This window comes from Musca domestica, unplaced genomic scaffold, assembly GCF_030504385.1.
Source record: "Musca domestica strain aabys unplaced genomic scaffold, Musca_domestica.polishedcontigs.V.1.1 62, whole genome shotgun sequence".
Lineage (NCBI taxonomy): Eukaryota > Metazoa > Arthropoda > Insecta > Diptera > Muscidae > Musca > Musca domestica.
In genome coordinates, this window is record NW_026712369.1 from 1,568,300 (window position 1) to 1,587,645 (window position 19,346).

General features: G+C 32.4%; 1 protein-coding gene across 1 annotated transcript in view; it reads right to left on the bottom strand.

Moving 5' to 3' along the window:
• The window catches only part of LOC101896226 (neuronal acetylcholine receptor subunit alpha-7-like), a gene marked incomplete at its 5' end in the record, with an annotated part of 244,281 nt that overhangs the window by 86,775 nt on the left and 138,160 nt on the right, over nt 1–19,346 (bottom strand).

Sequence of the window (19,346 nt, forward strand, 5' to 3'; positions counted from 1 at the left end):
CCTTTTCATCCCATTTTCACAGCAGATCTTATTTTTGTAGAAATAATGGAATGTGTAAAATATGAAGAGAACGGGATCGTTTTGGTTATTCGAAACTTTGATCCTTTGTGGGGGAGGTGACAGAAGGAATGGTCCAATCTCTACCATATTTATTACAGATTTTGTGTTATTGAGATCTGCATTGGAATCGGATGTTAATTTCGCGGTTTATGAGCTTAATTCAAAATTCAAAATTTTTACCCTTTGTGGTGCAGGTACCAAAAGGAGTGGACCTATATGTCCCATCGTCACACCAAATCTTGGGTTAATAAAAATATTGTGATGTGTGTATCGATTGAAGACAATCGGACACTTGCCTCACATTTTTAAGACTTATAAATATTCAAAATTTTGACCCTATGTGGGGAATATACTTGATGGTGTGGACCGATATTGTCCATTTTCGCACCTGACGTACGTTTGACAATTACGATGCACCAAATTTGGATACTAACTTCGAGAGTAATCATGCTCACCAGCCAGACAGGCAGACGGACAGACATCGCTAGATCGACTCTTAATGCCCAGAAATGGATGTGATCCAAATAGACCTGGGGTCTAAAACAGTTATTTAAAAAAAACCTTGTTTGGCCGTATCACATGATATATACCCTGAGGGTATAATTAAGCAAGATTTTTTTTAAGAAATTTGTGGTACACCAGAGAGGCCTTCAAGCTAAATCCGGCATTCCCGAAAAAATAATGTTCTTAAATATATAAAAATTTCCTATGCGAGCCATCTCTGGATCTGGCACAAAAATGCATTGCTGAACTATTTTTTTATAAATCTGGGGAATGGACTTTTTATTGTTTTTTTTTTTTTTTTTTTTTTTTTTTTAATAAAAATATGCTTTCAAATTTGCAGGACCTCTAAAGGATTTTTTACGGTTGTGTTAGAGGATTTTTAAGACAGTTTCCAAAACAATCTGAGGGATGCTTTTTGAGGTGGCTGGGGAGGCTAATTTAGGAATTCAAGGGTTTCATAAAGATTATTTCAGAGGTATTCTACAGGGATTTTTAAAATCTGACTATAAACATTTTTGAAAGCTAAATTATATACCTTAAATTCGGCTTTTAAAAATTTTTTCAAAGTTTACGTAGAGATCTATTTTTTTTGGGTTAAGCGATTTTTTCAAAGCTTGTTTAGAAGAGTTCCGAAATATTTTTCAAAACAGTCTTAAAAGCCTCAGACGAGCATTTTTAACTTATATTTCGCAAAGCCTACTAAAAGGACCTACAATTTTTCAAGGATTTTTAAAGCAGAAATAAAGGCTTTTCAGAGAAATTACAGGGTGAGATGAAAAAACTGTAGCTAACATCAGACTGCTGTCATTTCTAAGCCAATCGTACGACAGCTGTTAAAATTATTCCAGTGACAGCTCAAATTGAAAAATATTGAAAAATGAGCTCGGGGTAAAGCCATTGAAATTCCAAAAAGTGCAAGAACACACACTGCGACGGAAAGAAAATAGACTCAAAAGAGCTAAAGACAGTTGTTTCGCTAGGCCGAAAGTGGTGAACTGCCGAATTTGGTTTTCTCCGATGACAAAAAATTCGTTGCCCGGCAGTTTTTAAACAAACAATATGAATTGTGTTTACTTGCCAAAGAGGTCAGCTGAAAATGTGCACTTTTGGTTGGCCTCCAGAACAGAACTCAAGCGCCGTCCAGGACGATGGTGTGGGTCGCCATAACAGCCGATGGTCGCACTCCGCTCGTATTAAACGACCGTGGCATCAGAATAAATGCCGAAAATGTTCTGGAGGGTGTATTAAAGCCTTGGACACGCAACAATTTTGGCCGCAGACCTTGGACATTCCAACAGGACTTAGCATCATCGCACTCAGCACGCGCCACCCAAGAATGGTTACAAAATGAGATTTCTGGCTTCTTTTTCAGCGCACAATAGCTCCCTAAAATCTCCGGATAACAATCATTAATAATTCGTGCCAATGGTGACCAAGCGCTTCGCCGGGTATGGGCCAAAATACCACAGAGCAACATTCGGGCAGTGTGTGACGGTTTCATTGGCCGTTTGAAGGCCATAATTCGTGCCAAAGGTGGCCAATTCGAATAAATCTAAACTTATTCTAAAATGTTATGCCATTTCCGACATTTTTTGCTTCTATTCATTTAAAATTTAAAAAAAATTTAAAATTTATGTAGGGATAAAAATTAAAATCGATTTTTTAAGAAAATTTGTAGTACTTCTGAGAACCCTTTTTAGGGCCCTACAGGACATAGCTATTTTACAATTGAAAAGAAATTAAAAGCGGTTTTTTTAAAAAAATTGCAGTACTTCTGAGAACCCTTTTTAGGACCCTGCAGGATATAGCTACTTACAATTGAGAAATGGAGAGCTAAAGCCAGTGAAAATCTTAAGAAAAAGATTAAAACCTTTTGTTTTTGGTTTTAATTTTGATGGCATCGAAAAAGGGACAAGTATTTGCAGTGATACGGGTCTATCGAGACCTGCAGAAAAATATTTTTCTCAAAAACTTAAAATTCGTGAAATTTAAAAATTGCGACACATTTTCTAAAAATTAGTGATCTGCTATATCCGTGCTATGGTGTGCCTGTATCGACCTTTCTACGGGCATAAGATTTGTACCAGCTCTTCTAGAGTTTGAAGAACTGATCCAAGGTCTTCAATTTCTAGAAAAGCTTGAAGTTGTGCAGAAGAACTTTAACTTATGTAGGCCAACCATTAAAAGAGCATATATTAAAGGTCTCCTCTTTGGAGACTTGTGGGCAAAATTGTAAAAATTGTATATTTTTTAAATATTACATTTATAAATTTAATAAAAAAAAATATCAGCATGCTTTTTATGAGGGACTAAAGAAGTTGAAATCATTTTTTCTTATTTTTATGAATTTCTGGTGGCACTGAAAAACGGTCAATTAATTTTGGTGGTCACTTTACAGAGATTAATTGAGACATTCAGAAACATATTTTCCTTAAAAATATAAAATTCGCGAAAGATGCTGAAAATATTTTCTAAAAAAAAATTAGCGATCTGGAATATGGTTTGCCTGTACCGACCTATCCATGGGCATAAGATTTGTACCAGCTCCACTCAAGATTGAAAAACTGATCCAAGGTCTTCAATTTCTAGAGGAGCTACAACAATCCATAATAGAGCATATTTTGAAGGTCTCCTCTTTGGAGACTTGTGGGCAAAATTGTAAAAATTGTATATTTTTTAATATTTAAATGTTATAAATTTATATATTTAATAATTATCATTCATTTATAAATTTAATAAAAAAAAAAAAATATCAGCAAGCTTTTTATGATTTATTTTTAAGTTTTTTCTTTATTTTAAAAAAAAAATATTTTATTTTTTATATTTAAAATAAAAGTAAAAATTGTATATTTTTTAATATTTAAAATTTATAAATTTATATATTTAATAATAATCATTCATTTATAAATTTAATAAAAAAATATCAGCATGCTTTTTATGATTTATTTTTTTTATTAATTTTCTTTTCATTTCTTATATTTAAGTAAAAAAAAACTACAACATGCACTACAATATTGAATTTCAAAATATAAATTCTTGATGTGATATGACTTGATATGTTGATTTTTTAGGGTGCATTAAATTTTGATAATGACATTTTATGGCGATAAAAAAATGTCTCCCAATTTGTTTTGAATAATTGAAAAAAGATTTTTTTTAATTTGAATTTCAATACTAATTTCGCTTCTCGTTGCCAATAATCAGATTTCCTTGCAATTGTTTTCCGATAGCAACAACAAAAAAGATTAACAACAAACATTAGCTTACCTTAGAAAATAAATTAGATTTCTTTATTTATTTATTTTTTTTTTTTTTTCAGGAAAAAATATATATTTTTTCAATTAAGCAGAAATTATATTTTTTTTTCAATTTCCCCTGGCAATGGAGAAAAAATATAACTTCCGCTTAGTTGGTGTGGAGAGAATACAGTGTAGAATTCTACGTGTATTTACGTTTTTATTTTCCTGGGCATTTCTGCCACAGAAAAAACGTCTTCTGTTTTACATAGTGAAACATTTAAGGCGGCTATTTCGGTCTTGTAAAGTTAAAGCGCCCAAGTGTATGCAGTGAAAATTTTTGTTTGTTTGTTTGTTTGTTTTGTGTTGATTTCATTTGGTTTTTTTTTTTTCTATTCAGCAAATCCTCAAAACTTGGTGAGGGTGTACGATTTGTTTTTGCATTTGTTTGTTTTGAACTATTTTGTGATTTTTTTTTTCATTTTCATTTTTTGTTGTGGGAGGGTGAGAACACTGGATAAGTGAAGAATTATAAAATTTTCAACAATTGTAGCAGGATTTTCTTTTTTTCTGATTTTTTTTTCTGATTCCTTATTGCCTAACAAGTTTATTGTTCGTTACGGATGTAAGTTTTAACGTTTCTGATTAATGGTTTTGTTGTTGTTGCTGCTGTTGTGCTGCAGAAGCCTGGTGTCAGTCCTTAAAGCAAGTGTAGGTGGAGTTCAATAAAATTTTGAGTTTTGTTATTGTTTCTTTAAGAACAATTTTTCTGTTGTTGTTGTGGAAGGTGTATGAGAGAGAGAGAGCAAGTGGAGAAGTGGAAAATATGGTTGTGATTGCTGTGAAAAGTTATTGATGTGAAAATCACGATAATAGAGTTGAAAGTTTCGAAAAACATCATGGAGTACTTGAGAAAAAAATTATTCGAAATTGTGTTTACATGAATTGCGGAAGCACTTGTGTTTCAAAATTAAAATGTGGTTCTTATTGAATTTTATATTCCACCTAGGGCCTTAAATAGGATTTTTATTGATTTTTTTTCAAAATTAAGTCAGGACCCGAAATAGGACGTTTTATTATTTCTGAAGGTTTTTTACATATTTCAGATCCTTAAATTATGATAAACGGATTTTTTCCCAGGCTGATTAATTTTTTTTGGAGGATTTGTAAGGCCTAACCCAGGACCCAAAAACAAAAAAAAAAAAAACGTTTTATAACTTTTGTTTTTTTTTTTTTTTTTTTTTTTGAGGGATCTTTAAATTTTTCCGATCACTATATTTCGATAAATTATTATTATTTTTTTTTTTTTGAAAGTTGGTTCTATAGGATTTATAAAGTCTCTAACTTCGCTTAATAAATCCTATATGAAATAAAAAAGCTTTGGAATAAATCTATTTATCCTTAAGAGTGACCCCAAAAAGACGTTTTATAACTTTTGTATTTTTTTTTTTTTTTTTTTTTTTTGAGGGATCTTTATATTTATCCTGAAGAGTGACCCCAAAAAGAAGTTTTATAAATTTTGAAGGTTTGTTTTTTGTTTTTTTTTTTTTTTTTTTTGTTGAAGGATTTTTAAATTTTTCCGATCCTTATATTTGGATAAATGAATTTTTTTTCCAAAGTTGGTTCTATGGGACTAATAAAGTCTCTCAGTTTGCTTAATAAATGCTATATAAAATAAACGGGCTTTGGAATAAATCTATTTATCCATAAGAGTGACCCCAAAAAGACGTTTTATAACTTTTGATGGTTTTTTTTTTTTTTTTTTTTTGAAGGATTTTTAAAATTTTCAGATCCTTATATTTGGAGATTTCCAAAAGGAAATTTTAAGGTTGTCTTTCCTAAGCGATTTTTCATAGCTGGGAGTACTTCAGAAAAAAAAAATTATTCGATACTGTGTTTACATGAAATGCGGAAGCCCGTGTGTTTCAAAATTAAAATAAATAAAACTAGTGAATTTTATACTCCACTTAGGTCTTAAAGTGGGATTTTTTATTGATTGATTGATTTTTATTTTGAACACCAACCCAGGACCCAAAAAGGACGCTTTAAGATTTTTTTTTTTTTTCGAAAAAAGATCTTTACATTTTTTAGATACTTAAATATGAATAAATGATTTTTTTTCCAAAACTGGTTGTTATTTGAAGGGAATTAGAAAAAGGATGATTTTTGATTTTTGAAGAATTTTTAAATTTCTTTGAGCGTTTTGTTTTTCAATATCTCGAACCCAATATGGCGGAGGTATCAGAAGAAATAGTGCGATCTCTACCATCTTTATAACATATCTTGTGTTCATGGAAATAATGAGATGTGCCAAGTCTGAAAGGAATCGGATTGTAATTCCGTGTTTTATAGCCTTCACGATTTTTTTTTTTAAATTTTTAACCTTTGTGAGGGAGGTACTTGATGGACCCATAACCGATATTGCCCATTTTCGCACCTGACCAAGCACTGATGAAAATATTAGGATTCAAAGAGTTGGAGCAAAATTGGATTATCCTTTCTCCTTCTGTGCAGTTAATAATTTTCTTTGAAAATGTCGACAATTTGTATGGGAGGTACCAGAAAGAGTGGGTCGATATTGCCCATTTTCGAACACGATCTAAATTTGACACTAATATTACGAAGTACCAAGTTTGGATAAAATCGGATACTCCCTTCGAGAGTTATCGTGCGCAACAATCAGCCAGAAAGACTGACGGACGGACATCGCTAGATCGACTCCAAATGTTCTGAAACGGATTTGGTCCAAAGAGACCTAGGGTCTAAAATCGTTATTTCGACTAGGCACGTTTTGGCCGTATCAAATGATATATACCCTCTGTAGCCATATGGCTGAGGGTATAAAAACCTTAAATGTGGGCCTTTTTTTAAGGAATTTGTTATTCGACCTAGGACCTCGAGGGTACATTTTTTATTAATTTTTTAAAAACTTTTTTTTCAAAAATAATGGACGTTTAAGGATTTTGTTTAAGAAGGATTTTTTATAAGATTTTCAAGAAGGCAGGTTAAGTTCGTAAATGGGACATGTCGGTCCACGTTTTCGTATAGCCCCCATATAACGATACCTCCCAATATTCCGTATTTTGATGATTGTAGCGACATTATTTACCCGATTTTTTTCACATTTCGTATTAGAAGTTTGTAATGGGTAGAACCCATGCCAAGCCTATGAAAATAACTTATGCAGGTCCCTGGTATAAAGGTCAACATTTACATGATATCTTTCGGAATTCCTTGAATTTTTTCAAGTTCCTTCCAAATGGTGGAGGGTATTAAAAGTTCGGACCGACCGAACTTACCTGCCTTTTTACTTGTTTTTTTTAGAAGTTCTTTTTAGCAGATTAAGAGGATTTTTGAAATGCGAATCTTTAAAGGTTGTGTTTAGAATTTCTTAGGGTATTTTTTTATTCCTGACTTATAGGGGGTTTTTGAAGAAATTTCGAGGTTGCTCTAGAGGATTTTATTAAGGATATTTCAAAAATATTTAACCATAATTTTGAGTAGTCATCATTGGAAAATTTTGAAGGCTGAATTGTATGCCTTCAATTCAAATTTTTAAAAGAATTTTTAAAGGAAGATATACTTTATCTTCTAAGATATTATTCAAAGCAGACTTAATGGACTTCAAACGGAGTTTTTTCGAAATTGAACTCATTCGTGTTTTTTTTTAAATTTTTTTCTTTCAGAGCAAGAATACTTAAATGTGGATTCCTAATGAATGTTCTCTCAACCTCAAACTTGGATTTTTTTAAAGGATTTTAAGGATTTGTTTGAAGGCCTCAAAACGTGATAATCAATGCCTCAAAATGAGGATTTTTTTAAAGATTTTCAATTTATGCTCAGTGGCTTAAAGCTTACTGAGAGGCTTTCAAAGGATTTTTGAAAGCCGCTATAGATGCCTTAGACGCGTATTTTTTTAGCCTTAGTGGAATTAATAATTGATTTTAAAAATTATTTTTTTAAGCGGACTTAGGCGATTTTTATCGTTTCTTCACGCCAAATCTTCAAATCTGACTTAGAGAATTTTTAAAGATTTTTTGCAATTCTCATTTACAGGTCTTAAAATTATATTTTAAAAGCCGTACCTTTTTTTAGAGAATTTTCCAAATCCGTCTGAAATCGTGGATTTATAAAGGAACATTCAAAGCTAATTCGGAGTCCTCAAAAGTGTATTTTTAAGAAATTTCCCAAAATCGGCTTAGATCCTTAAAAATTTATTTTTATAAAGGATTTTTTTGAGGCTGACTTAGAAGCTATATTTGTGGACTTTTAAAAGATTTTTTTCCAATCTAGCTTGGAGTCCTTAGATATGAATTATTTAAGAAATTTTCAAAATTCTCTTAGAGGCTTAAAACTTTTATTTTTAAATGATTTTTATAAGCCTTCAATTTGGAGTTTCAATCGATTTTTTAAAGTAAAGTTAGGGTCGTTAAACGTGTATAAAATTTTGAAGTCACTGAAGTTGGGAATCCTTAAACGTGGACTTTTAAAAGATTTTTGTCAAAGCTGACTTGAAGTCCTTAAATACGTATTTTTTTAAGAAGCGTTTCAAGGTCCTCTCAGATCGAATTCGTAGGGATAATTTTAATTTTTTTTTATATTTTTTTTTTATAATTAACAGAAGGCCTGCATTGGATTTTTTTTTTTTTTTTTTGAATCTTATTAATGGGTTATTGAAGATCTGATTTAGATACTTAATCGCGATTTTTAAATGAATTTTTCTCTTTCAATTTTGAAATGTCAATTTTCTTAGGAATTTTACAATGAACTTTAGGAGATTTTTAATAAATTTTGGAAGAACTGTCCCAGATCCTTAAATTCGGACTTTGTAATAAATTTTCGAAAAGCTTGCGTAGGTCTTTAAAATTGGATTTTTTATGTTTTTTCAAATCCGGCTCAGAGTCCTTTAACATGGATTTTTATAGAGCCCACCAAGGTCCTTCAAGTTTGACTTTTCAATGAATATTCGGGAGCTGTTATGGGTTCTGGCACATGGGTTTTTTAATGCATTTTTATAGAGTTGTCATAAATACTTAAAATTGGATACTTTTATGACTTTTAGAGAGCTGACTTGGATACATCTTGAATTTTATAAGGCCGAATTTTTAAGGAGCTGCCCGATTTTCAAAGAGTTTATATAGCCGATCCAGGGCCTCGTATGCGGAATTTTTAAAGAGCTTTTGCAGATCCCAGCTATGGCCTCAAATTTGAACTTCTTCTTTTATGAACTTCTAAACTATGATTTTCGGATTGTTTGGATACAGATTGTTTAGTAATTTATATCATATTTTTTTCAGAGCTCATTAGGAGGAGCTAAACGTGAATTTGTTTATCATTTTGAAAATTTCACTAGGAGATCTTACTCGGTGATTTTTAAAATTATTTTTTATGTACAATAGAAATCCCCATTCGTGCATTTTCCAATATTTTTTCGGATTTCAATAGGAGGCTTCAAACGTGGACATTTCCAATATTTTTTCGGAGCTCATAGAGGCTCTTAAATTTAGAATTGTTTAGTAATTTTTCAGAACCTAGTAGAATTACTCTAAAAATATGTTTTTCATAATATTGCAGAATCAGTGAAAAAATCCTAAAAGTGAATTTTTTAAATACTGGTATTGGAAATCTCTAAAAGTGAAGTCATTAATAATTTTGCAAAGCTCAGTATTTTTTTTTTCAAAGTTCATTTATTTAGAGCCCAATTTTTTTTTTTTAAATTGTTGAAGCTCAAATGATGACATTCAACGTGATTTTTTAAATAAATATAGATTATCAATAGGAGGTCCTATTGGCAGATTTTCTAATATGGATATTTTTTTAACGTTTCATAGGTGCCTGGATTAAAAAAAAGATAAGTAGGCCTCAAATAAATAAATAATTTGTAAGAGCACAATGGTATATCCTAAAAACGGTTTTTTTCAAGTGGAAGACCCTAACACGGTTTTTTCAACAAATTTTTAGAGACCTGTCATATTTTTACCAATTTTTATTGTTTTTTAACTAATTTTTTTGAGTTCAGTAAGTAACTCCAAAAGTGGATTTTTTAAATAATTTTGTAGATCTACTTTTTTCAGGGATTGGAGCCCCAAACAAGGAATTTTTAATATTTTTAGACCATAGAGGATGATCTGTGGGAATCTCAAAGCGAAGATTTTTATAATTTTCCTGTTTCCAAAAGAAGCCCTAAACGTGGAATTTAAAATGAATTCTTAGAGTTCAATATGAGATCCTATTCAATATTTTTTCTATAATTTTTCAGAGCTCATTGGAAGACCTCAGAAAAATTTTTTTTACAATCATGTTAACAATCAAATTACAATAGGAGGCCTTAAATGTGGATTTCTTAATAAGCTCTAAGAGCTTAGCCCAAATTTTTCAAAGCAGAATAAGTGTCCCTAACATGGTTTTCCATATTTTCCTCAACATGAGACCCGGAACTGGATTTGTTTTTAATTTTTCATACCTCAATATGTGATTCAATTTTTTTTCAATTATTCTTCATAACTTCATACTAGGACCCTAATGAAGATTTTTTATAATTATTAAAGTCAAGAAGAGTCTCTAAGAGTGTACTTTTAATGATTTTCAGGGCTCAGAGAAGGAGGCCTTTAATGTGATTTCTTATATTTTATTTTTGGAGCTCTTTGGGTGGTCCTAGAGGGATATTTTGTAGTACCTTTTGACCAGAGTAGATGCCCTTAAGGTTAATATGTTTAATATTTTTTTTAGATCTCACTAGGAGGTTCGACGATATCTTACGAAGTTTTTAATAGAAGGCTCCAAAAATTGATCTATAAATTATTTTTCTAGAGCTCTGGAGAAAGCACATGGAGTCCCTAAAAACTAATTTTTATTAAATTGTTGATATATTTTATATTTTTTCCTAAAAATTTCAAGAACTCAGTAAGACCTGAATTATTGAATTATTTTTGTAGAGTTTTGTTGGAGACCCGCAAGCATGGATTTTTCAATTTTTTTTAGGATTCCAAGGCTATGTTGCAGTTTCTGGGCGATTTTTAAAATTATTGCAGCGAATTTCGAACCTCAAAATTGGATAGACAGACGATAATTCTTAGCTCTTCCCATATATTACACCTTTAATGGGTCTCTTATAGCCAGAGGTCCATCCTTTCCAAATATCCTTTTCCTAATAATTTTCTATTCAAATAAATTTAAAATCATTCTTAAACTGTTCTCCATTTCCTGTCTTTATTTCCAATAGCCATGAATACCATTAAAACAAAATTTCCAAAAACCCATAACCAATAGAAGACTGCTTACCATAAATCACACAAATCAAGAGCACCCCTCTTTCTTCAGGACCTATCTCCCTCGCAAACACTTAAAATAAATGTCTATTCCCAGCAGAAACCAAATCGATGGAGTATCCTTACCATCACCATTGAATTCACACCTTCAAAGTGAATGGCTCAATGGCTAGCCGCATGGATGGTCAGATGGTGGGCACACCATCATCCACCCAGACTATATCTCTTACAACAACCACAACAATGTGGTATTAAATGTTCCCCCCCCAAAAAAGAGAGATCTTCCATTCGAAAAGTTAAAACAGAAGATAAATATTTTGCCAACCTTAGTTGAGTGTAAATAACAGAAATGGAAGAATAATTTATGAACTGGAAAAGGTAGCTTGGCTCGGTGACAGCTATGAGTTAAGGGAAATATTCAAATTCATGACCATGAAGCCAAGCGGGAGGAGCAGGGCACATATATTTCCTACATGAATATGTATATCAAGGTTGATGTTAGTTTTATTATACCATATGGGATTAAGTGAAACATATTTAAAGTTTTGCAAAAGTTTGTTTAGGCAAATCAAGGGGCTTGCCAGAACACACACACACACATATGAATCTGCATGATATCCACTAGATTTACTCGGCAGTGTAATAATTTGTCAAAACTATTTGTTTAAACTTGGTTTTAATTTTTTCGAAACATCAAACATTTTCTTTTTTTTTTATTTCCAAACTATAATCCGATTACGAAAGGCGTGAAAAACTTTGCCATTGCCAGTCAGCCTTTGGTAGCCCCTCTCCCCCCTCACAATTGAGTTTATTTATGGAATTTTCAAAAATTAAATAAATCAAAAGAATTTCCTGCATTTCAAAATCAAATTCCCAACTTTTATTTATGAATTCGAACTATCGTGCGTATAATAAATATCCACCCATTGCCAATAATAACAATCATACGCTCCATTGAATCATTAAATTAATATCAATCATACGCACTGGATACAAGTATGTAGCTAGCTCGTCATTGGCATTCAATAAATTTTAATTAAAATAATTTTTGGGCAAGGAATTTTGGTTTGAAATTCAATGCAAAAAGGGTGTAGAGATTGGTATGATTAGATTAAAAAAAGTAAAAAACATTAAGTTAGGCCAAACTTTAGGGTAAATGATACATTAGAGCCCATTGTGACCCACATATACCAATTTTTAGACATATTCATGGGAAAATGTGCCAAAAATCATCCAAATTCTGAATATCGGGGAATACGGCTATATGAGGCTACACAAAAACGTGGACCTATACATACAGTGTTTCGCCAAAAGAGCTAGAACCCATTAAGACCAACAACTTCTAGACAAAATTGCGAAGAAATGAGGCAAAAACCATTAAAATTCCGAATATCGGGAGGTACCGTTATATAGGGGGCTATTCCAAATCGTGGACCCATACATGCAATGTTTCGCCAAAGGAGTTAGAACCCATTATGACCTACAAATGCCAATTTTCAGACAAATCCGTGGAAAATGTGAAAAAAATCAACAAAATACGGAATATCGGGAGGTACCGTTATATGGGGACTATACCAAAACGTGCACATATAATTTCAATGATTCGCCACACGAACTGGGACCCATTATGGCCTACAAATACCAATTTTTAGACAAATCCGTGAAAAAATGTGGCAAAAATCATCAAATTACCGAATATCGGGAGGTACCGTTATATGGGGGCCACACCAAAACGTGGACCTATAATTACAATGTTTCGCCACACGAACTAGGACCCATTATGACCCACAAATACCAATTTTTAGACAAATCCGTGAAAAAATGTGGCAAAAATCATCAAATTACCGAATATCGGGAGGTACCGTTATATGGGGGCTATACCAAATTATGGACCCATACATGCAATGTTCCGCCACCGGAGCTGGAAACCATTATGACCCACAAATACCAATTTTTAGACAAATCCGTGAAAAAATGTGGCAAAAATCATCAAAATACCAAATATCGGGAGGTACCTTTATATGGGGGCTATACCACAACGTGGACCTATACATACAATGTTTTGCCACACGCTCAGGGACCCGTTATGACCTACAAATACCAATTTCCAGACAAATCCGTGAAAAAATGTGGCATAAATCATCAAAATACCGAATATCGGGAGGTACCGTTATATGGGGACTATACCAGAACGTGGACCGATATATCTCATTTTCAATACCAACCAACCTAGACACAATGCAAATAGCTCTGCTAAATTTTGGCGCTCTACGTCAAATATTGTGGGCTGTATCGTGATTTCAACAGACAGACAGACGGACAGACAGACAGACAGACATCGTTAAATCGACTTAGAATTTTATGCTGATTATGAATATATATACTTTATGGGGTCTGAGACGAATATTTAAGGATGTTACAAACGGAATGACAAAGTTAATATACCCTCCTTTCCTAGGTGGAGGGTATAACAAGGGAACTGATGAGAATTGGTGGCTCTTTTCGAAAGCTAGGTATTCTCTGCCTTACCCCCTGGTAAGTATTACCATCGTTCTCCACTAATAAACCAGCGTTGTTTTTATAAAAACAACAATAATGGAAGTAAGCCTGACTATTCTGCAACAACGAAGTACGAGAAAGATGTTCTTCCCCTGAAAATTCTGCAAACCTCTAGCAAGTCTAATAGGTTTTTAAATAATTTTTCAGAATTCACAAAGATTTTTTACATATTATTTTTCAGAGGTCAGTAGAAGGCCCAAAAGTTATATTTTTATAATTTTAAAGGGTTCAGAAGGAGATATCAGACGTGTTTTTTATTTGATTGGTCAGAGCTAAATCGAGATGGACTTTTATGCTGATCAAGAATATATATACTTTGTGGGGTCCAAAATGTATATTTCGAGGTGTTACAAACGGAATGACAAACTTAATATACCCTCTATACTATGGTGGAGGGTATAATAATATTTTCAGAGTTCCATGGAGGGGTTCTAAACGAACCTGATCCAAATCTAAATTTGTATAATTCAAAATGCTAAATAAAATGCCTTTGGGGTTGGTTTTTTAAAGGCTTCTTCAGAACTCATTAGAATAATTTTTAAGAACCTGGTAGAATTGATTTTTCAGAGACTCGTAGGATGTCCTGGAGATGGATTTTTTTCGATAACCTTGTAGAAATGATTTTTGAGAGCCACTTAGAAACTCCTAGACGTGGATTTTTAAATGCTTTTTGAGAGCCTCTTAGAAAGTCCTAGGGTTGGATTTTTAAATGATTTCTAAGAGCCTCGTAAAAAGTCTTGGACGTGGATTTTTAAATGATTTTCGAGAGCCTCGTAAAAAGTCCTAGGCGTGGATTTTTAAATGATTTTTGAGGGCCTCGTAGAAAGTCCTTGGGGTGGAGTTTTCAAAGATTTGTGAGAGTTTCGTAAATTTTCCTAGATATGGATTTTTTAATGACTTTCGAAAGCTTCGTACAAAGTCCTAGTCGAGGATTTTTAAATGATTTTTGAGAGCCTATTTCGGATTTTATATTCCATTTTGGTTATTCAAAACTTCGACCTTTTCTGGGGGTGGTACCAGAAGGAATGGTCCGATCTCTACCATCTTTATAAAAGATATTGTGTTGATAAAAAATATTGAGATGTGCCAAGTCCGAATGGAATCGGATGTTCATTTCGCGTTTTATGAGTTTCATGGGTACTCAAAATGTTGACCCTTTGTGGGGGAATTACCAGAAGGAGTGGAGGGACATTGCCCATCTCCAAGCTCGATCTAAGTTTGACAATAATATGAAGATGTACGAAGTTTGAATGAAATCGAATTCACCCCTCGAGAGTTATCGTGCGCATCAGCCAACCAGGCAGACGGACGCATGGACATCCCTAGATCGACTCCAAATGTTTTGAAACGGATTTTATGGCTTTACTGTGGAGGGGTATTAAGAGTATTTCGATACTTTTACGGAATTTTTGAACTGAATGCTTCCACTATCGTGGAGTTTCCGAATACAATCTAATGTTTCAATCAGTGAGATTTTTAAAAAAGTGTTGGTTCAGTAATTGATTTTTTGGAAAATTATTTTATGCTCTGCTCGTTGGTGTTTCAAGATTATGTTTATGCCACAATCGTACGGTGGAGGGGTATGTTTTGATCATGGTGACTTTCAACATTTGCGAGTATTATTCAATGCCTAAATCATGGAACTTTTTAATTTAAATTTCAAGGGGTGGATATTCAGAGATTATTAAGAAGTATTTTTTTTTTTAATTTTTAACACAATTTTTGAAAATTGAATTTTGACACAAACATCGAGGTTTTTTAGTAAATATTTTTTGCATTTTTTGGAAAGGTTTTCGAAATAAAGACCGTCCCGATTATGAAGTGTTAGAGGAATAGTTGATAAATTTTTTAACAAAAAAAAATGTTTTTTGGTCCACAAGGTTTAAAAAAATAGTTTGATAAAATCTATATCTATAAAAGAGGAAAATGTTTGTACGTTTGTTTGTTTGTTTGTTTGTTTGTTTGTTTGTAATTTATGGACTCGAAAACTGCTGAATAGATTTTTCTGAAAATTTCCATATATACTGCAACATCGCCTGAAAGTAACATAGGCTATATACATTTTTGAATTTCCACTTGGAACTGGAGATATAGCATCAGAATCGGAGGTACCTCCCAAAAATTTAGATTTTATATGCACATATCTATTGATCGGTTAAAGATACAGTCTCCAAATTTGGAATGTGTAACGGAATTTGGAACAAAAATAAGTTTGCTAAATTATATTGTAATCGGTTCAGATTTGGATATAGCTCCCATATATATTTTCGACCGATTTCGTTCATTTGATGCCTCAAACACAATATGAATGTTCGATTCCAATGAAATTTGGAATATGTGACGGGATTTGATCCGAAAATAAATTTGTCAAATTATATTGAAATCGGTTCAGATTTGGATATAGCTCCCATATATATTTTCGGCCGATTTCAAGCATTTGATGCACCAAACACGCTATGTATCCCCAATTTCAATGAAATTTGAAACGTGTGATAGATTTTATCTAAAAAAATTTATTTCCCAAATTATATTGAATTCGGTTCAGATTTGGATATAGCTCCCATATACATTTTCGGCCGATTTCATGTATTTGGTGGACCAAACAAGATATGTATGTCCAAATTTAATGAAATTTAAAATAAGTAACGGAATCGGGAGCAAAAATGAATTTTTCAAATTATATTGAAATCGGTTCAGATTTGGATATAGCTCCCATATATATTTTCGACCGATTTCATGTATTTGATGCACCAAACACGCTATGTATCTCTAATTTCAATGAAATTTGAAATGTGTAGCGGAAATTAAAACAAATATACATTTGTCAAATTATATTAAAATCGGTTCAGATTTGGATATAGCTCTCATATATATTTTCGACCGATTTCATGTATTTTATGCACCATACACGATATGTATGTTCGATTTCCAAGAATTTTGGAATATGTAACGGGATTTTGATTAGAAAATAAGTTAGTCAAATTATATTAAAATCGGTTCAGATTTGGATATAGCTCCCATATATATTATCCGCCGATTTCACATATTTGATGCACATTTGACAAATTATATTCAAATACGCTCAGATGTGATTATAGCTCCATATATATACTCAGCCGATTTCACATATTTGATGCACCCAAAGCGAGAGAGACAAAATCTGGCACCAGCAAAAATTGCACAATTATATTGAAATCAGTTGAGGTTTGGATATAGCTAACATATATATTTCGGCCGATTTCATACATATTATGCACCAAACACGATATATATGACCGATTCCAATGAAATTCAGAATGTGTGGCGGAATTTTGTTATAATAATAAATGTGATAAATTAATTGGAAATTAGTTAAGATTTGGATATAGCTCCCATATATATATTCTCGGCCGATTTCACATATTTGAGCACCAATTTCAATAAAATATGAAAGGTGTGGCGGAGTTTGGTGTAAAAGTAATTTTTTTTAAATTATATTTAAATCGGATGAGATTGGGATATGATTTTAATAAGAACCATTGACCCACAACGCCTTAGGCTAACACTAAAAAACAACACACAATTTATTTGAAATACGCTTATTACGGCGAAGTATGTTGCTATCTCGCATTCACTAATTGCAATAGAAATGCCACTCAACTTCAAAAGATTGCAGTTTACTGCACGCTTGGTATTTGCTATGAAATAAATAAATCCGAAGGACAAACCCTTCGTGTATGTATGCCATGTTACTGCTTTTCTAATGGTTTTTGGTTATTTACGCATTAAAGTAGTGCAATATTTTTTTTAATTTTTAAATTTGTTTTTCTTTATCCAACATATATTCGTAAATAAAATTTTGAATGCATATAAAATCAAAAGGGGTGGCGAAGCGCACCGGGTTCAGCTAGTTAAATATAAAATCAGTTCCTTATAAACAAAAGTTGTTTTTATAAAAACGACAATAATAGGATTAAGCCTGATCATTTTGCAACAACAAAATAATATGGTATCCTGAACAAACAAGCCAACACTCTTCGGTAAAATTAAACTCCCTCCCGTTGAGATTTTGAAACTTATTTTTCCCTATTCGATGATATTTTCAAGAACATTTTCAAGAAATAATTCTGAAGGTTTTGAAAATATGTCAAGGTACCAATCATGGGTGATTTGAGTTATTTCGAGATTTTTTTTGTTTTTTGTGTTTTGAAATAGTTGAAGCCTCAACCGGTAAAAAGAGGACTTTTGAATGAAAAGTTTCTTTTTATCAGGAATATGTCTAGAAGTCCTCATAAAATTTTTAGTGGAGGTAGGGCTAGGGCCAGAAAAGAGGCCAAAATAATTAAGGAATGAAATGGGCAAAAACTTAATTTTAAGCCCAATTTGATATCGAGACATAGCAACTTATTTGGCCTTGGTCATTTTCGAACAGAGAAATGTTAAAAACGACCTTAAAACAGGAACTCACTTCACTCATTGTGACGCCTTAAGAACCAAAGCTGATATTTAAAATGGTATTTTTAATAGAGCAATTATATATCCCATTATCTTGAGGTCTTCGTTCATTCCAATCCAAAGGGTTTCAAATCTAAAGAAATTTTATTTATAGTATCCCATCGTCGGTCCCACCAGCCTTTAGCCGTTTTAGAAAATTTTAATATATGCAGTCGTGATGTCATTTAAAATTTCTTTGTTATCCATCTTCACAATTTAGAATTCTGAAACCATGGGTTTTGGTTCTCGAAAGCGGTATTTTTGGGCGGAAGTCTTCGGGCGTGACCTTTATCAGAAATAGTCGGAAATTCCGTCTAAATCCGTGAAAATTCCGTGTCATTGATGTTATACGTTAAAATTTTTAATCAGATCAGATTTTAAGAGACCTCTTCTTGATTAGTAGATAATATTGGCCTTACTACTGATGCTTATTTTTTTAAGGGATATTATTATCGGATATTTTCTAAATATTTAAAAATATTTTTTTTATTTTTCTAACCAAACTCTATGTGTTCTCTCTATTTTAAACAGGGTGTGGTCAAATCGTGTAAACGATTTTTTGTAAATTAACAATTAAAGCAACACTAACATTGATTAACAACAACAACATTTACAATAACAAACAACAATAATAACAACCATTGCAAACAGTTATGTTCGAAAGTAATGCAATGGAATACGGTTATAAGGAAATACCGAATTGGTTGTAATATCCTGTAGATTTTTTTTCGGAAGTCTAGGATGTTGATTATAAGAAGCAAAGAAGCAACAACAAAAAAATATATTTCAAAACTTCCCTATAACCGTGTTCCATTGCGAATTACTTTTGCATATTCTATAATTTAGCTTACAAACACATACACTTACACATGGATAAATACACACACACACATACATGTGAGTACGTATGAACTACATATTGGAGTTTCTTTTTTTTGTTTTTTTGTGGGTTAGGAGGACTACATTGGAAACTAAGGACACCACAAAAAAGACATTTCTATGGATTCTATGGGGGGACTGTATTTTTGTTTCAGAGTTGTGTTAACGGAGTTTCCTACTACGGAGGGGAGAGCATTTATTCATTTCAAATGGGAAACGAAAATACTCACACACACGCATACGAGAATGATTTGTATCTTCTCCGCTATGCCATGAGAGAGTGGAGACTGTGTGTGTGAGTTTAAGTTTGAGTTTGAGTTTTTTTAATGACATGGTGTTAGTGGTGGTTATGACATGGTACATGAAG